Below are 6,000 nucleotides of genomic sequence, written 5' to 3'. Positions count from 1 at the left end.
GCCAATTCAGGGAACGCAAGAAACTTTAGTGGGTTGCAACAACTACAAGCACAAACGTTGGTGGGTTGCAACAAAGACTTAGTTTTTCATGAAGACTAAGAAACAAAGACTTGTTTTTTCTCCTTGAGTGAAAATAATAGTCAAATCAGAATTGAGTACAAAATGGTTGTTGCGATCGCTCAGAACAAACGGACTTAATGGACACTCTTGACTACATAAATTTCAGAAATTTTGGAGCTTCATTGCATTATGCAACAATTTCTGCAGCCCAACTACATCTCATTTAATAAATTTTATGATTTTTGGTGTATTTTATCATTTCTTATCTTTTTTGCTAAACGTTCCTTTTGGCTCTGAGAAGGTCCTTGTATATAGGATTTTATTAGAAAGTCTTGCTCAGCATTAATTCCGAAAGTGAGCTAACTTGAGTTGGTGAAGGAAGGGTTAATACCATTAAAAATTCCAAGCTGATACCTTACGACACATTTACTTTAAACTAAATTCCGTTTCACAAAAACTCCTAAATTTGGAATCTGTGATACATTTACCTTAAACTAATTTTTCGTCACAACAAAAAAAAATCTAAACTGGTACCGTGGCCCAAATCTACTATCGGTGAATATTCTATTCAATATCCCGTTACAATAAATACATGTCAATACACATCACAGATGATTGTAAGATGGATCCCACATGGCGGACGAATATAAGACAGATCCGACTTGGAAAATGACAGAACCGACGTGGAAAATCCACGTATGTTGACATGTATGTATTTTAACAGAAGGTAGATTTGGGTCAAGGGTACCGATTTGGAATTTTTCATGAGGCGAAAATTAGTTTGAATAAATGTGTCATGGAGGTTCTATTTAAGGATTTTTATGAGACGAAAATTAGTTTGGGGTCAACGTGTCATGGAAGTACTGTGTTAAATATGTCTTGAATTTTATGTACTCGGTCCGGTTCATCACTCGACCCGACATATTTTTTGCGCGACCCGAAAGTGGAGAAAAAATTGAGATTTGGTTCGTGACGCGGAGGGTTGGGCCGATAGGCCCAACTCGGAGCAAGCGAACAAATCTCTATGGCGGTCCGCCCGAGCTAGAACAAGCGAACAAATGTCTCGGGGGGTTCGGGGGTGTAGCCTCCGAGGAAATTTTTTGGGGAGCCCTATTTATACCGAGGCTAGATTTTCTCATTGGAATACGGAGAGAATTTTGTTTACAGAGAGTTTTGTGAGCCGTGAGTTTTTGTCGTTGTTTCGACTTCTGAAAACCGTACTCTCTTTGATTATAGTGGAATCTTGTCTTGCCTCGTCCGTGGACGTAGATCACCTTGTGGTCGAACTACGTAAATCCCTGTGTTCTGTATTTGTTTTTCAGTGTCTGTTACTTACATACTGGTTTGAGATTTTCAATGGTATTAGCCCGTGAAGGAATTGGAAGTTCACGCCTCGGAAAACATCAGCATCTCAATATAAATTTCACAGCAAGACATAATCATAAGGAAGCAATTTTTAAGAATCTTTAATGTCAATTAATTTCAATGCAAAACCTAATCAGATGAAAGCAGTTTCTAGATATTTGTAAGTATCTCACTGTCATCCTTAGCTAATGTCTTCCTTAGCAAAACCACTGATCATGACGCACCCGAGGGAAAGGGCGGGAGGGAGAAAAACATAACCAAAACATAGTAACTCCTGTCGTGGATGTTAGGTTTAACTCGATTAAAACGGCTTTCTGCTTTGATGATCGACTCTTTTTTCTCTTAGTAGTTTCTTTTTAGTAGGTAGAGTTTCATATCATCCACCTTATTTTTTAAAAAGAGTCCATTTGTAGGGCTAGGGATCATCTGTTTCTACACTCTTTAGAAGCACGCATGTTTTGGATTGGATATATGTGTTTGCCTCAAGTTTTTGAAGCGTGAAAATTCCGATAATTTAGATTATCAGGTTAACTCGGAATCTCATCATTTAGTCGGTCATGGTGATGTAAGAAGATGGTTAAAAATTGACTGAAAAGAGTCTTTTGTTAGACATTATTAAGTCATTACTACTTGTTGAGTGTACGTGTGATCAAAGTTCTTGCTATATCATATAATGGGACCGCAAATAGATTAACTATATTTGGTTAGACCGGCTTACATGTTGTTGTCTTAATTTTCTAGTTTCCTCCGCCAAAAACAACTAGTAAAAGTGCCAAATACCTCATTGAAACCCCACCGATGAATGAGATTTCACGTGTTACACATAACTTTCTTCAACGAGTCAAATGGACAGTTCTCAATTTTCGCCCATACTATTATCCAAAATTGATCGCGACACTCGTGGTTTCATCATACTGCACGTGTGCTTTTCCTTCTAACAGCTTCTTCTATATCTAGTTCTTTGTCACTCGCGACAAAGCTCCAATTAGAGTCACTTGAATCAAAGTATTCAGCATTTGTGGACTTCCAAAGCAAATGCTTTAATTCGTGTAGGTCAAGTATTTGATATGTCTTTTGATATAACCCTTTGGTTTTGTGAAGAATAAAGTAGAAAAGAGAATTTTTGTATATTTCTGTGTGTCTAATTACTGATGATACATGAGCCTATTTATAGGCTATTCTAGATAACTATCTAAAGCAACAAAATATTACAATATCAAAATAACATCAAATAGAATCAATCAGGGAGGATTGATATCTCTAACATATATCTCTCAATCGGGGAGGATTGATAGCTCTAGGATTAATATCTCTAACATCCCCCCTCAAACTCAAGGTAACATAGAAGAGGTCAACAGGAGTTTGGAAAAGAGATCTTGAAAACATTTGGGTGGATTTGCTTTAGTGAAAACATCTGCCGTTTGATCAACCGATGTAATGGGAACATGATGAATAATACCACGATGCACATGAGAGCGTATGAAATGACAATCTATTTCAATATGCTTGGTACGCTCATGGAAAACATCATTATGTGCTATTTGGATAGCACTTCGGTTATCACAATAAATGATCGTTCCACCATTTTGATGGATTCCCATGTCTTCCAATAACCACCGCAACCATAGTAATTCTGATGTTGTATCAGCAAGAGCACGATATTCTGCTTCAGTACTTGATCGGGTGATGGTAGTCTGTTTCTTGCTTCACCAGGAAATAAGAGACTTTCCTAAGAAGAAGCAGTAGCCTGTAGTAGATTGACGATTAAGAGGATCGTCAGCCCAGTCAGCATCAGAATAAGCTATCAACTCTAAGCTTGAGTTAGTAGAAAAGTGAAGACCGTGAAATAAGGTACCCTTGACATAGCGAAGAACAGCAGCAAAGTAAGTTGTTCGCGGCGCGGTCATATATTGACTTACGATATGAACAGCATAAGCGATGTCAGGACGGATAACAATGAGGTATACAAGACTACCAACCATCTGTCGATAAAGCGTAGGATTTGGAAGAGGAGTGCCATCTTTGTCATCAAATTTGACATTAGTCTCAATGGGGGTTGTAGCAGTTTTGTCATCGGTAAGTCCAGCTCGAGAAAGAAGATCAGTGGCATATTTTGCTTGAGAAAGATTATAGCCAGAGGAATCTGACGTAATCTCCAGACCTAGAAAATAACTGAGCCATCCGAGATCCTTCATTTCAAATTGTTGACTCAAATACTGCTGAAGTTTCGTAATACCATTATGATCATCGCCAGTAATAACCATGTCATCCACATATAATAATAGCAGAATATACCCATGAGATGTTTGTTGAACAAAGAGTGCATTGTCATAGGGACTGGACGTAAAACCAAGACGTTCCATGGTGGAACTAAACTTAGAATACCATGCACGAGGAGCCTGCTTCAGTCCATATAATACACGGCGTAGGCGACACACTTTATTAGGAGTGTGAGGATATCCAGGAGGAGGCTCCATATAGACTTCTTCAGTGAGATCACCATTGAGAAATGAATTTTTGACATCCATCTAAAACAGAGGCCAACGCTTAATAGCAGCAACAGCAAGGAGGCTGCGAACAGAAGTAAGACGTGCAACTAGAGCAAACGTCTCATCATAGTCAATGCCATATTCCTGAGTGAAACCTTTTGCTCCTAGTCTAGCTTTGTAGCGTTCAACTGTACCATCTGCCTTGGTTTTGATCTTGTACACCCATTTACAACTTATAGCTGACTTTTCAGGAGGCAAATCAATCAAATCTCAAGTACGAGATTTTTCTAATGCTTGCAACTCATCCACCATTGCTTGCTGCCAAAGAGGATTAGTACGAGCTTCTCTATATGTGCGAGGCTCGTGAAAAGAAGCAATTGTAGAATAACAATGAAAATCACGAAGTCAAATAGAAGGTTGACTTACACGGGTGGAACGACGAATAGGAGAAGAAGAATCCGCGGATGGCACAGACATGTCAGGATCTGCCGAAGTAGGATTTCCAGAAAGACCTACATCAAGATTAGGAGAGGGCAATTCCAAAGAGGAAGAATCGATTGTGTCATCTTTTGGAAAATGATGGACAGAAGGATTGGTGAAGAAATGGACAATTGGAACAGTAGGGGAGGATTCAAAAGGACGGAGAGACAAAAACATCTTATGTTCCCAAAATGTAACATGACGAGACACACGAAGACGATTAGAGATAGGATCCCAACATCTATACCCTTTATGCTCAATGCCATATCCAAGGAAGCAACATAGACGAGCACGAGATTCTAACTTCGTGCGTTCATTAGGGAGAAGATGGACAAAACATGCACTTCCAAAAACTCGAAGTAGACTGTAATTGGGAACTCTATCATGCAAACGCTCGTAAGGAGAAATGTTACCTATAATAGGTGACGGAATACGATTGATAGTATATACAGCAGTATGACAGGCCTCTCCCCAAAACTGTTCTGGACAAGATGCTGAGATTAAAAGAGTTCGTATGATATCTAAGATATGTCTGTGTTTACGCTCTGCTCAACCATTTTGTTTAGAAGTTCCTGGACAAGAACGGTGAATGACAGTACCATTCTGAGAAAGAATTCTAAGGAACTCTCTATCCCTATATTCCATGGCATTATCAGTACGAAAAACTTTGATATCTCGAGAAAATTGTGTTTTGATCATGGCAGCAAAGTTACCATAGATATGAGTAAGTTCAAATCGATTCTTCATAAGATATAGCCATGTAAAACGAGAATAATCATCCACAAAAATCACAAAGTAACGAGATCCACCCATAGTGGGAGTAAGAGATGGTCCCCAAATATCTGAATGAATGAGATCAAATGGAGCATAAGAGACAGAGTCACTAATATTAAATGGTAAAGCATGATGTTTTCCCAATTTACAAGGCAAGCAATCAAAATTTTTATTGTCAACGGAACCTAAATGACCACTTAAAATCAAGGGACTTAATCTAGAATAAGAAGGATGACCCAAACAAGAATGCCAAGTTTCAGATGATACTGTGGCAGCACAACGAATGAAGGAATTGAGAAGCTTTAACGAAACAAGTTTAAACAAGCGACCCACTTTACGTCCTGTCTCAATTGTCTGTCCCGTCCATGGATCCTGCACAAGACAACCATTTGAAGAAAAATTAATTTCAAAACCAAGTTCACATAGCTGTCCCACAGATATCAAGTTTAATGAGAGTTTGGGAACCATAAATGTATCGGGCAAGGATAATGTGGACGTCAAAATGTTCCCTGTATGACTCACTAGCATCTTAGAGTTATCAGTGGTATGAATAATAGGTGCTTGTGAAGTTTATGATTTTGACTTGAATAAATGGGAGTTGGAGGTCATGTGATTACAGCAGGCAGAATCAAAGAACCACAAATCAGAAGTACCTGGATTAACCGACAGAGCAGAGGAGTTAGGTACAAAGGAGCTAGAAGTACCAAATTCTTGAATAATGGAATGGACTGTGGATCGAAGATCATCTAATGATAGAGTAACTGATGAATGGTTGAAAGAATCCTCAATGGTAGCAGCAGTAGTGGATGAGCGCACATGCGGACCTCTGAAC

At 38.8% G+C, this 6,000-nt stretch overlaps 1 pseudogene; it reads right to left on the bottom strand.

Annotated features, from left to right (window-relative positions):
* Nucleotides 1-2,756: 2,756 nt before the first annotated feature.
* Nucleotides 2,757-3,953, bottom strand: LOC130140757 (uncharacterized mitochondrial protein AtMg00810-like; annotated as a pseudogene).
* Between the last annotated feature and the right edge of the window lie 2,047 nt (nucleotides 3,954-6,000).

The sequence above is a fragment of the Syzygium oleosum genome, unplaced genomic scaffold (genome assembly GCF_021117445.2).
Source record: "Syzygium oleosum isolate NSW1041296 unplaced genomic scaffold, Sole_v2.1 Sole_v2.21, whole genome shotgun sequence".
Classification (NCBI taxonomy): Eukaryota; Viridiplantae; Streptophyta; class Magnoliopsida; order Myrtales; family Myrtaceae; genus Syzygium; species Syzygium oleosum.
Note: the sequence above shows the minus strand (reverse complement) of the source record. Positions and strands in the feature narration are given on the sequence as shown.